Consider the following 20,746-nt stretch of genomic DNA (forward strand, 5'->3'; position numbering starts at 1 on the left):
TTGCCTGAAGTAAGGAACAAAGCTGTGATTGTCCCTTTTTCTTCTTCAGATATTTGTATAAAAAGTAGGAAATAACATAACAGAGAATTCACTGGATACAATAACTATGATCACCTAAAAATGTAGATCTTTTAGATATTATAGTAAGATAAAGATAGATTTAATTTATAGATTCCCGGTTTGTGTTATATGCAAAGGCTCGACGGAATTCATTTTGGTTATCAGTGTTGTCAATGTGCACTTATCTTTCCAGATACATTTCTATTTAAAACTCTAAAGTTAAGCGTGTTTGGGTTTGGGCTGGAGTAGTGGAAAGAAGATGATCTATCGAGAAGTGATTCGTGATATCGTACGAGTGAAGCCAAAACACGGGAAAATGTTATGTGATGATTTCCGGTTTAATAAATAAGATTTGTGTTTTTGGAAAAATTAACACACCGTCCGTCAGACGGATCGGGTCTATGAACCGAGTGAGCGGGCGTGGGTGGTCTATTAGTCGTTGATAGTCAGAACGTTACAGGTGGTATCAGATCCAGACCTAGACGAGTGTGTAGTCAGTGAAGACTGAGGAATTACACTAACATGGATAACAATCTTGGGGTCCAACGAGTAAATTGCGTTCTTTGAAAATGTTGATCCTTGTTTCTGGTATATGAGAAAGCTTAAGAATAGATTTGACTATATATGTCAACAAAGTACATTTACCTTTTCGGATACATATATATTTAGAACTTTAGCATTAAATGTGTTTGGGCTGAAGTAGTAGAATGGTGGGTGATCTATCGAGAAGTGATTCACGATATCGTGCGAGTGAGGCCAAAGCAAAGAGAAAAGTCATGTGATGATTAAAAAGTCAGTAAACAAGACTTTGATCATTCAGAAAAATTGACGAAAAATTGACGCATCGCCTGTCAAATGGGATAGAGTTAATAAATCGAGTGAAAAGGTGAGGGTGACCCATTAATCATGGACGCGGTACGAACGTGACATATTGCATAAGGAAATGACACCCTTAAGCATCTTAATTAAAGAAATGGTGTCAGACACCTAACTAACGAAATTATGAAACATGTCTTTCCAAATCCATGATCCAGTAAGGCCCCTAACTAAAATTGGTTTAACCCTAACTACTTAATCAAAACAGCATAATAGCCCGGAAGCCAATGGAAAATGATTAGGACAACCGGACCAGATTGATCGGTCAGACCTGAGATCAGGTACTCATTGCCGAAGCTTTTTATTTAGTTAGCAATTTGAGGCAGATTTAAAGAAAATTTCCATCGTTAGTGGTCCTACATAGTAATCACCCAAGTTGTATATCATAATTATGATGTAGATAAAATCAGTATCAAAATTGTTCTTATAGTTCTTATACTTTAAATAAACTAACAATTATATGAAACCAGTTAAAAAGTTTATACGTAAGGAATTTCCTTTCAAAAAGACAAAATTTATTATGCTTTTTTTTCAAAAACAATAAAACAATAAAATTTATTGTGTTTATCATTACTAATTAGGAGTTTTCCTGAGCATAAATAAAATTGTGAATATAATTATTTATTTCAAAATAAATTTTAGTTTATATTGGGATATTATCGTTTTTTATTTTATCTTGATTGGTTTGGAAAATATAAAACCATAATTTGTTTTTGTAGATTTATTCCTTTTGATTTGGTCTAGTAATTACATTTTATAAAAAATATTTTTATATGTTTCTTATCACCTAATTATATATATAATATTCATGCACCATGCACATAAACATTAATCTTAAATAGAATATTATTTTAAAATAAAATTTAGTTTACATTGGACATTATTATTTAATATTTTAAACTTCATCAGTTTGGGGAAAAATAAAACCATAAATGTATTCTTTGGTAGTCTTATTTCTTTCGATTTCATTTAACTATTTCAATTTTTTTTATTTAAATTTCAATAGAGTTAAGGTAAAATATTATAAAAAATAAATTTTAATCTATATTACATTTTATTTAATGTTTATTTATTTTAAAGGTATATATATATATAATTTTTAATAAACTTTTATTTTTTTGGTTTTATTTAAAATACATTATTAACGTAATGAAGCAATAAATAAATAAAATTCTAGTCATTGAACTGTCAAAAAATTTAGGGAAAATTCTAACTTTTCTTGAAATTGATATTACTTTTCAAGTTTACATTTAAATGATAGTATTTTCATAAATACCTTAAGTTTAGTATAAATAAAATAAAATTAACCTTCCTAAATTATTTATAAATGATTAATAATTATTTATTAAAGTTTATAAACTCAACCCCAGCTCCTAAATACTACTAAAACCTAAACAACAATCACTAAAATTTAATTCCAAATGTTATATATTTTTATTGAATGTATTTCTGAAAAGTGGAATTCAACTTCTCGTATTTCAAAAATGTTTCAAAAATTTATTTGATTAGTGTTGCTATAGTTTTGTATATGTTGATGCAACACTTACAACTAATTTTTATAATACATATATGATATATAAGTTAGTGTAAAAATGTATTTGTAATATATATATCACATTAAAACATATATATGATATATAAGTTAGTGTAAAAATGTGTTTTTATAATATATATGTGATATATAAGTTAGTTTAATATATATATATATATATATCACATTAAAACTTAAATATAATTACAAATACATTTTTCACACTAACTGATATATCATATATATATGACGTATGAGTTATTAATTAATAATATATTTAAGTAATTTTTCCAAAACAAATATTTATATAATAAAATTTATTAATGGTGATATATGAGTTAATTGTACATGTCATAATTAGGTTAATACCATGTTATCATTTTTCAAAAAGGTGTCATCATTTTTTTGTTGATATTGAATGTGGTGATTACATATTTACATATATGCAAATCACTTTACAAAAAATGTTTAGGGAATATCACAATAATAGGAGGCCAATATTTATAAGGATAATGAAAATGAAGCTCTCTAAAGTCTAAACCTAACACAATAATAAACTAGTTAGAAATCACATTTTCTCCCGCAGGCCATGTCCAAACTAAACATGGCGACGACGACTTTCCTCCTCTAGGGTTTCGATGCTGCTTCAAGGATGGGATCCGGGTATCTACGAAAAAATATTGAATCGATAAGTTCTCTATCATAATGATAAGATCGGAAAGATATGGAATCGAGAAGGACTTTTGTGCTCTCCACTGGATGTTGGAAGTCACCTAAAGTTCCTCGAGACAAATCAATAATAGAGCACTGAGTCATTCAACAATTCTATTGGGTTTGTGAATGATATACCATGAAATTTACCTGATTTCAATCATGTTATATAAGTGTTTTGAGATATAATTATTTTGTTTTGGAGTTTATTTAGTATGTTTACAGATTCATGAGTCATTCGAAGTAAAATGGAGATTTTGGAGCATTTCAGAGTATTTTAGAGATTTCACTCAAGCAGACCGTCGACCAACACATATGGATCGACAAGGAGAGTTTATAATCGATCGATTCAGACCTAGTGATATCGATCAATAAAGAGCGCGCAGAAACCCACTTTGGTCACAACCGACTTAAAGCCGAAGACTTCACAAAATTACAAGAATGCCCCTGACGAGTTTTAACATAATATTTATGTACAATGCCATTGTATTGGGTAATACACGCTTTCTTATTTTCTAATAATTTCACAGCAAAAGTTTTTAGGTTTAGAGTTGGAGAGAAGAACATAACTCCTTCATAGATTGTCTTGAAACTCCAGATTTGTTACCTATTTATCTATGCAGTTTTATTTATCTATGCAGTTTTATTTATCTATTGCTATGTTTTGCTTTGCTATGTCTGAGTAACTCACCTTGTGAAGTTTAGGGTTCAAATAAGATATGAAGGATTAGCCCAAACTATAAAATTTCTAAGTTGCTAGAGATATTCATCTTGAGAATTATGTTTAATGCTTGTGTTATAGAGTAGCTAACTAGAACCCTGGTAATAGGATAGTAAGACGCAAGCGGATGCCTAGTCTTTCACCAGAAGAGATTCTTTGAGCTAGGATTGCTAGAAACATGCGGAAGTTGATCTAATAAGACTAGTGGACATTATTGAACCCATTCTTAAAGTTTCTCTAGAAGCGTATCGATCGATAGTCCTATCGATCGACGTGATGAAAGGTTTATCAATCGATATTCCTATAGAATAATCGATCGACACTTTCTTCAGACCAACAAGCGGAAGCTGGGGTTTGAGGATCTAGACAATAGATAGTCTAAAAATACGGAAATTGATCGACTTTTGCTTTTGTTGTGTTCTCACATATCTTGCATGCATGATTTGTATCTATATATCTATAATCCGGATTTCCTGAATAGAAACCCTAGGCTTAACTATTTATTAACATTGTCTTAAACCCCAATCAATTCCTCTGAACAATTACTTGTTCAATCACTGCTTGTTTTCATTAATCATATTCGACATAGTTTAATCACTACTTTTAGGATTTATTGTGTGCCCTAACTCTCTGTTGATTTGATTCCTAAGTATTACAACTGATCCTCTTATTTGAGAGAGTAATTTACTCCTTAGGGTAATTTGAGTAAGATCAAACTTGGCGGTGTTGACGGGGAGCTTTGTTCGCCGTTAGATCCTGTTTAGTCTGATTTCGTCTAGGTTTTCTTTTATTCTGCAAAATCTCATAATTTTTTTTCTTGTCTTGCATGTGCATGCCAAGCAGTACCAGAAGAAATAGGAAATCACCACTACTTTTATCAGATCCCGTAATCTTGGAACACACAATTCGTAAGAGGAAACGTTCTGCATCGATCAACAGTAACACTCTACCATCGACTGATTCTCTCACCACATCGTCGACCGACATTTGCATACGACTGTTGACTGACACTCGCCATTCACCGTCGACCAAAACTACTATTCCGTCGACCGACATCGTCCACTCGACATCGATTGATACTACATCTCTTACACCGATCGATACTCAGCCGCGAGACATGGTTGCGACTCTTATTCTCACACGGGACGAGAATGGAAACCTGCATGACCAGGATGGTCATCTGCGTAATGCAGCATGTCAGAGGATAGATGATCAGGGGGCTGAAATCCCTGATCCTATTGATATAGCTACAGCTGCTGTTAATGCTGTAGATGAGGCTGCTCGACCAGGAATGTTGGCTGATTATAACCGTCTAGACCAATACTACCTCAACATATCTGCTATTCGTCCTCCAGCTATCCAGAGGCACAATTTCGAGCTGAAGCTCCAATATTTTACACTCGTGGACAGACACCCTGCTGTGGTTTACCACACGAGCATCCGATGGACCATTTGGAGAGATTCAAGGATTTAGTTTCTGATATCAGATTAAATGGAGTCCCTGAGGAGTATCTACATTGTAAATTCTTCAAGTACTCACTTTCTGAAGACAGTTTGAAATTATTAAAGACAGTTTTGTCCATCAAAATTTTAAGAAATTTCCTAAGTAAACCAACAATTGAACCAAACTGGTAAACCAACTTCGAAAACAAAACCATTCAGTTATTTGATATAAAACCAAGACTCGTTTATGTGAGTTTAGAGCCGACCAAACCGACCGACCCAACCTATTCGGATATATCCGATTAAACAGGTGAAAAACTTAAAATGAAGTTTGAGAATTAAATCAAATTGAGATGAGAATCTACTAAAGATTGTTTCAAATCAAGAACACAAATTAAAAATCTAGATTTCTCGGCATCTCAGCTTGTTTTTTTATACTCGAACTCTATCGATTTTGTGGAATCTTTGCTGGTGATGTTAGTCTCACCGGTTCCCTTCGGCAGCATTCGTCGAGTTTGGTTCGATGATAATTAGGAAGAATTCTAGAATTTTAACCAGTTACATATGTTCTCAGTTCACACAGTCGCATGGAGTATAGTTTTGTGATAGTGGATATAACAGGGTGTTTTTTTTGTTATAACAGTGATTTTTTTTTGTAAAATTCTATTGTTTGTTAAACAGTGAAGATTGGAACAGAGAATTACTGAGTAAATTGCATAAAATAAAAGAAATATAAAATAGTTAGCTAGATATTATTTTATTTTACAAACGAAAAGAGGAAACTAAAATATTTTACGAACAAAAGGATTGAACTTGAAACTGAAATTAGGTCGAAATCACCAAAGCCTACTGTCCGGAAAAACTATCAGTGGCACAAATTCACGGTAAAAAAGGCCAACATCTCTGATCCAAAAGCAACGGTTACACATATTTTTACCCTTACTGTTCTCAATGTGTCAAAAATACCAATCTATGTCCAAACAAGGAGTACACTGGTAACTATAGAAAAAGGGGATGAACTCATCCCTCTTCGTAGCAAACACTATGATGTTAGACATACCTCTACACCAATGCAGAGATCTAACTACCCTGCCTATCATTTCAACAGATTTCCTTGTTAAACGAGAGAAATATTCCTCATCATCCCAAAATATCTTGCGTGTCATAGCATTGGTGTACATAGCACACTCGAATCATGCATCCGCTGCTCTCTTCATCAAAGCAAGTCCTTCTTCTTGAAGGCCGAACATGATGAAAAACGGTACATCATTGATGTAAAGTGTAGTCGGGTTTCCTTCAACATAGCAAGTTTGCAACAACAAGCGGGACATAGGTACGTACCAAGGGAAGTTAAACACATCAAAAGATGCGTAAACTCCAGGAAGTTCTGTTAGTGCCTTCATAGACTTGCATGTTGTTCTCACTCTATAGATATCTTCAAAGGAGTTAGCTGCTACACGTTCCACCACTAATGCTTGACTTACTTCAGGCAGAGAAAGAACCAAGAATTCTTTCATGATTTCTGTTTTGTTGTGTTTAAAGTTTGTGGTTAAAAATTATTCTTAAGAGGATTAAAGAGTGTGACGGTTGCCGACAAAAAAAAAGAAAAAAAATATAACGGATACCAATTTAAAAAGTGTAACGATTGTCAATTAGAGGTATATTTTCAATTGATTTATTCCCTTAAATATAAAGGGTATCTTAGCCATTCATCTATATTATTAAAATAGAAATACACTTATATTTACCCCTTAGAATTTCAATTTATTTACATCTCAATAGCACTAAAGTAATAAATGATCCTAACTGTAAGCATTAATTGTCTTTTCTTAATTTAATACATAATTATCTAAACTCAATTCACAACAATTTCATTTAAATCTTAAACTTAACTAATATCTCACAATTCAGATTCCTTATACTTAGGATAGTCGTAATTGGTAAGTCTCAATAATAATAAAACATTACAAAAAACTTTTAACATATATAGTAATAAATCTGCTTTATAGTCATATACTTTCCCAAAATTTTACTTTGTAACAAATTTTCTCAAAAATAAATTTCACTATATAATAAAAATATGAATTGTTATAAACCATTATAATATATACTTTGATGACATAGTAAAATAAAGAAACTATGATATATTGAATAATTTTAAACATAAAATAATAATTTATTTACATAAACGTAAAATTACATGTAAAGGTCACGTATATCGATTTAGGTATCCGTTTGCTAAATTTTAAATATGATATTATTTTAAAACTATATAAATATATATTTTCATTATTTATTAGTAATAACTAAAAAGTAAAAACTACATAAATATTATCTGTATAATATATAAAAAATATGTTTTTGTTAATGCATTATTGGCGCATATTTTCATATAAATAATAATCCATTGAAAATCAAATACAATAAATTTATATGATAAAAATATGGGTGATATAATTTACAGTTAAAAGCAAAATATAATCACTCGCTGTAATAAACATAATTATTATGTTTAAAATGTTATATTATACCATTATAAAATACGTGTAAAATATTAGTCTATATAAAATAAAATTTATTTATAAAAATGAAAATAAATATCCATGCGGTCACACGGATCAAGCTCTAGTATGTTATTAAACGAGTCAGATTTTATTCTAAAAAAAATAATTTTGGCAGTTGCTGACAAAATGTATGGTATATTTTGTATATATTATTACCAAGTATATTTTCAAAGTTTTTAGAAAATATCTTTTTTAAATTAGTTATTGTATTTGTGATTTGAGATGATCTTTATATAAATAAGATACATAAGGAAGACATTTTGAAAGTTTTGGAAAAGTTTGACTCTAACAATTTAATAGAAAGAAAATGTATTGGTGATAAAAGTTGGCATTCACTATATATAATTTGTAAATATTGCCAAGTAGATCCATTCATAATACCTCATTTAGGAAATTTTCTTTATAAGGAAAAATATTTTGTAAAATAGTGGAAATTGTTTTGATCATATCATATGGGTTTAGGTTCAAACAAATAAACCAAAATCGACATGTGAAATATGGGCTCAACATGGAAATTAACGTAACACTAGAATTTGAACCCGCACGTCTGTGCGGATATTTTTTTTCTTTTATAAATGTACAACTTTGATATTATCGTAAACGGTTTAAATATATGATCTACATTTAATTGTTTTATATTGTGTAACTTTATAATCTTATTGTTTAGATTTCTTATTCGACATTATTAATATAAAGTGATATATTTTATATATAGAGTTTAGGGTTTAGGGTTTAGAGTTGAGGATTTAGGTTTTAGGGCTTAGAGTTTGGGATTTAGGATTTAGAGTGTGGGGTTATAATTTTGAAAAACATATAAAAATAAGGATATAAGAGTCTTTAACCTTTTAATGAATAAGATATTTTTGAAAATGTGTTTTTAGTGGTGGTACCATCAAAGTGGTATTTTTGAAAATTATCCTTAATTAAAATCACTTATTATAGCACTTATATATTTATATAGCACCATAGCTATAAAAATACTAAAAGTTATTTTTATTAAAAAATTATATAGTTGTATAAAATATAATTTACCAATCTTAAAATTATATTAGTTGTCAAAATGGAAGCAATGTAGTTCTATATTTATGACGCACCACAACTAAATACATCAGCTATATTAGGATTTGAAAAGTTTAAATGCAAGAATAACTAAGAAAAAAAAGAAACAGTTAAATACAATAAAATGTCGATAGTTTCAAATGAATATAAATGGTGAAAGTTTTATGAATATAAAGTAATTAGGATAAAACTAATTAATGTTGTTAGCCATAAAATAGGAGGGAAAATTTTGAAATACTGAAGTAAATTAAGAGACTTCAAAAGATCTTATTAATATTTATTTCTAGTGAAATATGAATAGGTCCAAAATTTAATGGATTATATATGCACTTTTGGTATATACACACATGTGGTAGGTTTAATATTTTGTATTTCCATCCACAATAAAAATATAAGTTAGAAAGATAATTACATACTATATATATTATACAATATTAGATATATATGTAACTTGATTTACAGTAATAAATAAAATATTATTTGAAAAGATAATTACATGCTATATATAATACAAGATAAATTCACTTTTTCTACGTTTATTGATTTATTTAAAGATGATTCATTAATTTTAAACTTATATATCAGAAATTTAATAATTCATTAAGGGCAACAACGACATTAACCACTACAACTTTTAACATGAAAGCTTCGTTACCAAAAATCACCTCCAAATAATAGTATAGATAAACTTCTAATGTTGCTTGTATTATGACTTCGTCAAGATAAGGATACAATATAATGTTTACACTATCCTCAATAGGATAATTCCAGTTATAACTTACGACATTTCCTAAATTCTTTAGCCGTATCACCAATATCTCGTGCATAACCTAAATCAATAAGAAAGTCTTCCAGTTTATCAAAAATATGTTAGTTTACATGGTATAAGAGCAGAATTTTTCTGAGACCTAAATAAATATTTGTCATAGTTTTGAGCTTTGAAGTTCAGAGTTCTGAGAAGTGTGTTGTTAAGATCTGGGTGAGTTACAGTAACCATGGGTGATGGAGAAGTTTCTCCGGCATCCAAGTCAGGGACGACAGATAGCAGAAGTTTCACAGCACAACACCTTATTCCTTGTATGCCTCGGACAATCCGGAGCCATTATCACATCGGTGACCTTGACAGGAGAAAACTATAACAAATGGGCCACTGAGATGACCAAATTCTCTGTGTCCGAAAGAAAAGCTTTATCCGTCATAGCATAACAAAAAAAAATGTAAAAAAAGTCTTAGTAAGTTGTGCAAGAAAAAAGAACAGATAGATACTGAAAGCAAGACTGACCAGGAATCACCGCATATTGCATAGAAATCCCAAGGGAAGCAGATTACAATTCACACTTCTGCCATCTATAATAGGTGTTGGATCGACACATGCTTTCCTCTGGACGTTGGAAAGTCACCTAAAATATCCTCCATACAAATCATTGGAGCACTGTTATTGATTATAGATTCTGTGTGGCAATTCTAATTGGTCAATAAAAATATATTAAAACGCTGGTTCTTTTTTTCCCAATAACTGAGCACTGAGTTGTTCAACAATCCTATGTTATAATGCTCAAAATAGCAAATATGACCGGAGAGAGGTTTCAGCAAAACCACCCGCATTTAGGATCCTAAGCCTAATGAATCATATCTGAAATAACTGTGAGCCCCTAAAAAATAACATCTTAACCATTACCATTCATACCACTAGATATGAAAAAATCTAGTTATAAAATGCAAATGTAAGAAGATTTTGTGTAAAAATTTTGAAAAAGAAAAAACTTTAGTAAACTTCTGAACTGGAATAAGTAAATAAGAAAAATGATATTTCTAGTTGGAGTTTCATTGAGATTAAACAAAAATTAAATTTTAGAGATTTTAGACCCCAAATTTTGACAAATCAAGTGAGGCCTGAGGCTAATACTTTTTTGGTAATTGTATAAGCATGGCTCTGGTCAAAGGAGTTCTGTGATGTAGTAAGATTTCAGATGGGAAACAATTAAGTCAAAGAAATCACTCACAATTTCTTTGAAAGTTACCTTCACCCGGTCAGCAAATGATCCATCATCAGCAACCTGCCTAAGAGCATCTCCAATGGTGATACTCATAGATTATCTAACCATTTAAGAAAAAGAAAAGAAAATAGAAGAAGACTAATAAAATGATAATATTGTCCGTCATATGGCTGGTGGAGTATTGTATATGCTAAATATCTGATAAAGAAAAGACTAATAAAAATGGGGGATCGAGATCATCTATATCCGTATGGAACGATCCATGGCTCCCAACCACTCTCCCGAGATCAGCAAATAAAAACAAACATAATCTTTACCCAGACATTACAGTGGACTCTCTCATTGATTCAGCTTCGCGAACTTGGAACTTGCAGGAAATTCGGGCTTTGGTGGATCCCCAGATGTGAAAATCATATAAAGTATACCACTGAGCAAGACTCAGATGGTAGATAAAGATGGATGAAATTTCACACAAAATGGGAAATACAAGGTTAAATAAGGATATCAGGCAGAATGGGTTTACCCAGATAAAGACAAACTACCACTATTGTTTGGAGCCACATTTGCTTTATTGAAGGCGTTATGCTGTAAAGTACGGTGCCAACCGAAGATAAAACATTTTAATGGCAATTGGTGTCAGGGTGTATAGTAGTTAAGAAAAATATGCGAGCAAGAGGAATACAAGGTGACATTTGTTGTGCCAGATGCGGGGCTTCCGAGGAATCGATAAACCATGTGTTTTTTGAATGCCCTCCAACACTTCATGTTTTGGTGCTCTCGAAGATACCATCAAATCCAACTATTTTCCAACTAGTTCCCTCTTCAAAAATATGGATCATCTCTTTTGGAGGATTCGCTCGCGGATGGATTGTCCTTGGTTCGCGTGGATACTATGGTACATTTGGAAATGACGGAATGATAAAGTTTTCAGTAATCTGTATGTTGATCCTAGGGAAACGCTTAAATTGGCAGATACAATATCAACACTTTGGGCTGAGGCACATATTTTGAACATAAAGAGGGCAGCACCACATGTAGAGGTTACGACCCTACCGTCAATTCCAGGACGATGGTGTGAAATGTCATGGCTAGTCTCTCCCCTCTTCATGCGGAGGTTGAAGCGCTACTTTGGGAAATAGAGTATATGAGGAACTTACGTTAGTTTCAGGTCACGTTTGCAACAAATTATTTTCAATTGGTGAAGATGGTTTCGGAACTAGAAGAATGACTACATTTTGCAAGTTATTGGAAAATAGCAAGACCCTGAAAGAAAGTTCCCCACCTCAGAGATCAGTCATGTACCATAGACGCAAAACTTAAAGGCGGACAGTCTAACACTCAATGTCAGGAAACAACCGTCTGTCGTAATTCACATGATGCGGATCTTCCGATTTGGTTTACAGAGTCAGTATGAGTCTATTTTTAAGTTGATGAAAAAAATAATAATAATAAATAAACTAATTAAAAGATTGTTGCAAAAACTGCAGGTGTCAACATTTATAAATAGAAAAAATTAATTGGAAGATTGAGGTTTTCTGTGGGCAAAAGGGGGTTGGATGATTTTTAGTTCGAGTATACGCTTGCTATTGGAAAAATACTCGGACACGATAGTGTCCAAACTAGGACCCATGTTTGCAATGTAGGGGGACATTTGAAGATGGCATAATTGATTAGTTCATCAGTTTTCCCAAATCTTGAGCAATGGTTATCACAGCGCATATGATTTTGCGTCAGTTTTAACTGTTTTGTCTTAGTCAAACCAACCGATTTAATTGTTTTGGTTTTATGTTCATTCATAGTTAGAAAGGTAATTTATAGTTGGGTAGGATTATCCAATATATTTACGGTTTTTGGCTTACTATTTTTTCTATTATAGTTGGGGTTTACTATACTAGTTCAAAAAATGACTTTTAGCAAAATATATTAGCTATGATTGGTTATGGAAAAATTTATATACGTTTTTAAATTTTGGACGAAGAATCTCTTCTTAAATTATATCCAAAACTGATTTGTTAGTTTTAAATCATCTTCAAGTCCATAACAAATCTGAAACTAAGTTTTGACTTCAAAAGGTTACAAGTTTGAGTTGTCAATCTTATTTAGTTTATAAATTTCAATTATAAATATTCAGATTTTAAACTATAACAAATGGTGGCTACTTTTTTTTTGTTTAACAATTCTAGCAATTTTTAAATACAGAATATTATTTAGTTAGCTTCTATATCCTAACTATGAATTATTGGGTTTAAAAAATGTATCCAATCCTAAAGATTTCTTACCTAATTAAATAATATTGACACATTACATAAATATACTTTTCATTAGAAATCAAATCAAAAAATGTATTTTTTATCAAAAGTATTCCGAATACAGCCCAGGTTCAGCTCTAGTTCATCTTGAAACACACACAAGAATGCCTCTCGTAGTTGATCCCTCTAGTATAACTTTTCCACCTGATTTAATCTCACAGCTAAACTCACCTGCACAAAAAAACAAACCACTTCATTTGTTATCACAATGAGACCTACGGAAACAGTTATATGGGTAGCAGAGTTGCATAACTCAACCATCAGGATAAATCACTACTTGCTGGTAGCTATAAGCAGTTTGTTGGTGATAGGAGTGAACAGCAAGGACCCTGCATACTTCCAGATTATGGTTTTACCGTCCTAACATAACAAAAAACAATGTAAACAAAGGTCTCAGTAAGTTGTGCAAGAAAAAGGAACACATGGATACTGAAGAATCACCGCATATTGCATAGGAAGCCCAAGGGAAGCGAGATTACAATTCATCTGCAATCTATAATAGGTGTTGGATCCAAACATGCTCTCCGCTGGATGTTGGAAAGTCACCTAAAATTCCTCCGGACAAATCAATAAAGCACTGAGTCATTCAACAATCATGTTGGGTTTGTGAGAGCCCATGTCTAACTCTTTATTGTCCGATTAGTACGATATTGTTCACTTTAGATCCTATATGTTCGTAGGCATGGATTTACTCTTGGGACCCTCTGCCTGATCTTGAATCTTGTCCTTGATGGCAATTGACCTACATCAAAAGTCCTTGTACGAGGGAAGAGAAAAAAAATTGGAGACGGGGAAATTGGGAAGAGCAAACTTTTATGGTAAGTTGCACATAGGGTTCTTCTTCTGGCCTTCTGTAGTAAACAGGAAAGGCTACAGATTTCACTCAGTCAGATTGCAGATGGTAAGGCTTAACAGGTTTAGCCTAGTACTGCAGATTCTAGAATTTCCTTTCGGCATTAAATAAATGCTCAAAATGAAATTTTAAGCTTTCAAGCATTCCCAACGTTTGAACAACATTTTATCAGTTAGTACATGAGCTCATTCTCAGAACAGACTAACAAGTAGATAGTTATCTTTTGCTCATGTTCTTCATGAAGACAACCAATTCATACCAAAAAGACAAAAGACAAGATACACTTAGAGTTCTAAAAAAAAAAAGATAAGATACACTTATTCATACTTATATATGATAATTATTCACAACAGAGAAACTCACCGTCTCATAGAAAAGGTGGAATGTGTACATGAGACAGCCTGTGCATGCAGGCCCTGGCCTGAGGGATTGCAGACGAAACAATAGAATGGGGCCCCCAAATTTGTGGGTTCCACAGATTTCAACAATTTTAATATACAAAATTGCTAACATACACATTTAACTAAAAATTAAGTACCAATACATTAAAAGTTTAAACTATATGCAGGAAAAAACCAGCTAGATTAATTCATGTATATATACTTCAGTTAGTTATATGTTTTCAGAACCTAAGACATAAGTAGACTATTGGAAGTTTCGGTGGTGGCGCTCAGGTGGAGAAATTGGAAGAAACCTAAAAAGACACAAGCAGACTATTGAAAGCCGAGAGTCAATGACTGGGAAGAGGATGATCACCAGGAATGTTTTTAAACTAAAATTGATATTTGATACTCTCTCCTTTCGTATTAAGGGGATGTATTCAATTTAGCATTTGATGTGATTTGAGTTTTAATGGAATTTCAGATGATTTTAATAAGTTGCAAAGATTTAGGTGATTTTTGTTAAACTACTCTAGAATATCACCTAAAACAATGAGATTTGAGTTTTATTTTTTTTTTAACTAAGAAACTCCACCCAAACACCCTAAAATCACCTCAAAACTTTAAAATCCCACAACTTAAAATATTTTCAATAATAGTGGATTTCAGAGTACTTTACGAAATGTCAAGTTTAATAACAGTGGATTTTAAATGAGTTTTTTAAATTCATGTTTGAATAACAGTGGATTTGTCATTTTAATACAAATCACTTGAAACTCTCGGTTGAATACACCCCCCTTAAGTGTTTTTAACATATAAATTATGTTTCATTATAAGTCTTGTATTACATTTTCAATGTATATAATGAATTCAATTTTGCTCTTATTCTTAATTCAGTAATTAATAAAACCAAACAAAAAATTATATTACATTTGAAATGAGTAGTAAAATACAGTTTTGTATATCAAAATTTTAAGAAATTTCCTAAGTTAACCAACAAATGAACCAAACTGGTAAACCAAATTCAAAAACAAACCCATTCAATTTTATATAAAATCAACACTCGTTTATGTGAGTTAAGAGCCGACCAAACCGACCGACCCAACCTATTCGGATATATCCGATTTAAACAGGTGAAAAAATAAAAATGAGAAAGTTTGAGAATCAAACCAAATTGAGATGAGAATCTACTAATGATTGTTTCAAATCAAGAACACCGATTAAAAATCCAAATTTCTCGTCATAGCAGCTTGTTTCTTAAACTCGAACACGATCGATTTCGGGGAATCTTTGCTGGTGATTTTAGTCTCACTGGTTCCCTTCAGCAGCATTCGCCGAGTTTGGTTTGGTGATAATTAGGAAGAATTCTAGAATTTTAACCAGTTACATATGTTCCCAGTTTACACAGTCGCGTTGAGTATAGTTTTGTGATAGTGGATATGACAGGATGTTTTTTGTTATAACAGCGAAAAAGATTGTAGAATTTTGATGTTTGTTAAACAGTGAAGATTGTAACTGAAAATTACTGAGTAAATTGCACAAAATAAGCGAAATAGAAAATAGTTAACTAGATATTATTGTATTTTAAAAATGAGAGGAGGAAACTAGTATGTTTTACAAACAAAAGGAGAAAACTTGAAACTGAAATTAGGTCGAAATCACCAAAGCCTACTGTCCGGAAAAACTATCAGTGGCTCAAAATCACGGTAAAAAAGACTAACCTCTCTAATCCAAAAGCAACGGTTACACATATTTTTACCCTTACTGTTCTCAATGTACCAAAGATATGAATCTATGTACGAACAAGGAGTACACTGGCAACTATAGAACAAGGGGATGACAGATGAAATGAACTCATCCCTCTTCTTAACAAATGCAACGTTGTCAGACATACCTCTACCCCAATGTAGAGATCTAACCACCCTGCCTATCATTTCAACAGATTTCCTTGTTATTCGAGAGAAATATTCCTCATCATCCCAAAATATCTTGCGTGTCATAGCGTAGGTGTACAAAGCACGCTCGAATCCTGCATCCGCTGCTTTCTTCATCAAAGCAAGTCCTTCTTCTTGGAGGCCGAACGTGAAGAAAAACTGTACACCCTTGATGTAAAGTGTACTCGGGTTTCCTTCAACATAGCAAGTTTGCAACAAGCGGGACATAGGTACGTACCGAGGGAAGTTAAACACATCAACAGATGCGTAAACTCCAGGAAGTTCTGTTAAAGCCTTCATAGACTTGCATGTTGTTCTCAGTCTATAGAGATCTTCGAAAGAGTTAGCTGCTACACGTTCAACCACTAATGCTAGAATTACTTCAGGCAGAGAAAGAATCAAGAATTCTTTCATGATTTATGTTTTGTTGTGTTTGAAGTTTGTGATTAAAAGTTACTCTTAAGAGGAGTATTAAATAGTGTGACGGTTGCCGACAAAAAAAAAAGAGTAACGGATATCAATTTAAAAAGTGAAACAATTGCCAATATAATTTCTATAGATTTCTTCCCTTAAATATAAGGGGTATCTTAGCCATTGATACGTTACTAAATGAGTCAGATATTATTCTAAAAATAATAGATTTGGTAGTTGTTGATAAAATGTATGGTATATTTTGTATATATTATTACCAAGTATATTTTACAAGTTTAAGAAAATATATTTTTTAAATTAGTTATTGTATTTGAGAATTGAGAAGATCTTTATATAAATAAGATAAAAAAGGAATACATTTTGAAAGTTTTGGAAATGTTTGACTCTAACAATTTAATAAAAAGAAAATGTATTGGTGATACATATTTTTTAAATATCTATATATAATTTGTAAATATTACCAAGTAGATCCATTCATAATATCTCATTTAGGAATTTTCCTTTATAAGGAAAATATTTTGTAAAATAGTGTAATTTTTTTTATCATATCATATGGGTTTACGTTCAAACAAATAAACAAAAATCATCATGTAAAATATGGGCTCATCATAGAAATTAACGTAACATGCACTTTCTGTATATAGACACATGCGGTAGGTTTAATATTTTGTATTTCCATCCACAATAAAAAATATAAGTTAGAAAGATAATTACATACTATATATTATAATATACGATATTAGATATGTAGCATCATTTACAGTAAAAATAAAATATAATAAAATATTAGTTGAAAAGATAATTATATATATACTACAAGATAAATTCACTTTTTCTACGTCTATTTATTTAAAAATGATTCATTAATTTTAAACTTATATATCAGAAATTTATTTATTCATTACAGGTTGACATTAACCACTATAACTTTCGACGTGAGTGCTCCTTTACAAAAAAATCACTTCCAAATAATAGTATAGATAAACTTCTAACGTTGCTTGTATTATGAATCCATCAAGATAAGGATACAATATAATGTGTACATTATCCACAAATCACAATAGGATAATTCCAATTATAACTTACGATACTTCCTAAATTCTTTTGGCATATCACCAATATCCCGTGCATATATACATTGTAATATTAACCTAAATCAATAAGAAAGTCTTTCAGTTTATCAAAAATATGTTAGTTTACATGGTATCGGAGTAGATTTTTTTCATGATCACGTCGGTGACCTTAACTGGAGAAAACTACAAAAAATGAGCCACTGAGATGACCAATGCTCTGCGTGCGAAAGAAAATCTTGATCCGTTGTAACATAAACAAAACAATGCAAACAAAAGTCTCAGTAAGTTGTGCAAGAAATAAGAACAGATAAACTGAAATCAAGACTGACCAGGAATCACCGCATATTGCATAGGAATCAAGGGAAGCAGATTACAATTCACACATCTGCCATCAATAATAGGTGTTGGATTGACACATGCTTTCCTCTGGACGTTGGAAAGTCACCTAAAAAATACTCAATACAAATCAATAACAGAGCATTGAGTCATTCAACAATTCTGACTATAAACTAATATAGGGTATATGTTAACTTCATGGAAAATGAATACTCCTATGATTATAATACTCAAAAAGTAGTAAAGATGACCAGAGAGAGGTTTCAGAAAAACCAAGAGCAGTCCGCAATATACGACCAGGAACTCGACATGAAGGGGAGGCGCATTGCGGACGAGGAATGCGGCCAAGAGCAGTCCGCGATTTGCATCCGAACCAAGTTTTTATCTTTTTATTTTCAGGTCAATCCAGGTTTGTTGAGTTGGTCCAGCTTATTATTAGGACTAGTATAAATACATTTTAGACTTAAATTTGAGATTTATCTTGGTTTCTCTCTAAACACATTGATATCTTGAAGAAAGATTGAATCTTTAGTATTTTTCATCTTTTTTTGTGTTTGTTGGATTGAATTTGTTTCTAAAAATGATTTATCTTAAATCAACTATGCGTGCAAGGTTAATCATGAATATTAGTGAGTAGATTTCTTTTGGATTCATGAGTTAGGGTGATTACGGTGATTAAGTGAAGCTTTCTTGTTTGTTGAGTGTTCTTAATGCTAGTTTAGAGTGATTCCTATAAACTAGAGCTCTAGACATTTCATGCCCAAAAATTGTTTGATGAAATGTCTGAACCAACTCTGTCTTGCTTTTTGCTTGCTTAACCAAAGACATTTGGTGTTAAGAAAGCTTAGATAGCTAGTAGACTTGTTCTTAATGATTGCTTGAGTGAATTAAAAAAAAAATTGATGTTTGATTTATGAAAGCAAATGAACATTTATCCTGACAAAAAAACTTATTTATGATTGTTGTCTAAACTTAAGGAAACTTATTGATTGAAATCTTACCACTTTAGAGTGGATATTCCTCACTTGAAGTCAAATGTCAAATCCAATGAGTCATATTTTATCTTATTAATATGAAGCTTGTTATTTTATTGCTTAATGTCTTGTTACTTAAATCATATCACTGCACTATCTTAACTAGAGCCTTTCTCCGCGCTACCCGTAGAAATGTAAATAAATAGTTTAATTTAAAGTCGTAAATTATGTTAAAAAGCAAACTTATGTTGTTATTTATATTTATTTGCGTATATATAATCTATATATATTGCTAGTGTAATACAGAAAGATATTTTATGTAACTTCAGAAAGATACATTATTACATTTTGAAATTAATTGAATTTGAAATTTGTTGTGTATTAATTAATATCCAGAATAAGTTTGATCTAAAGAGTCTGAGCCCATAATATATCTCTCTATTCTATTTGTTTTGACAATTCTTGTGAAGATTTTTATATCACTAAAGAGGAAAATCAATATTTTCTTTGAGTTTTTATAATCTTCTGCTATAACTTGGATAGACTCTTTAGATCAAACCTCATTCTGAAGATCGATATCAATATCTATTGGTGTCTATTGGAGATTCAAACTCTTGTGTACAGTTACAATAATATGAGTTCAATTGTCAAAGTCTCTGATACTTTGTTTTCGCAAAAAAAAAATTAACTGACTTAGACTAAGCTAATATATTCTTTGAAAGTCTATGAGAACATTGAGATATATGCAAAAGCATAGATTATTTGTTTTTGTGACAAAGTTAAGATGTGGACTAAATTTTGGTCTTCCTGAACTGAGCACAAAATATTTTTATGTACGTCGTGTTCGAGTTAAGTAAGAGTAAGTTTAATATATTATTTCAGTTCATATTTAAATTTTCCAATTTTGACTAAACAACTCAAAATATAGTTCTCTAAAGTCCTAATTACAATATTATTTAATAATGCAATAATTAAACATATCGGTTCAATAAATTTTGCAACTTATAGACAGAACAATAACACAATAAATTTTGAAACATTTGCCAACCTAGCGATTTCTTTTCATGGGAATTCAACTAACCAAGATTTCTTTTATATTTAGTATAAAAATATGATATTGTTTGGAAATTTTGTCCAAAAACACCTATAAAATTTGAGTTTAGAAAGTAGCTGGAAATTTATTGCCCTTTTATTAATATTTTCTTGATGATCTCCTTTGCCCTGAGCTGGATTTACATCACATCCTTAAAAGAAACAGCTTTTTTTTTTTTGACAAAATATTCTTTCTCTTAATAAAATTTTAAAACAGCTTTCTTGTAAGTTCAATATTAACTAAATCTTACAAAAGTGAATTAGAATTGGACCTTATGAATAGAATAGGAAAGAGAGAAATAAATCATACATACTGATCATAGGAGGTTTGTGGTTTAATTTGATGAAGTCATTTATTGATTATGATTTTGGAAATTAAGATGGGAACTTCCAATCAACAG

This window comes from Raphanus sativus, chromosome 8 (assembly GCF_000801105.2).
Source record: "Raphanus sativus cultivar WK10039 chromosome 8, ASM80110v3, whole genome shotgun sequence".
NCBI classification, from domain to species: domain Eukaryota; kingdom Viridiplantae; phylum Streptophyta; class Magnoliopsida; order Brassicales; family Brassicaceae; genus Raphanus; species Raphanus sativus.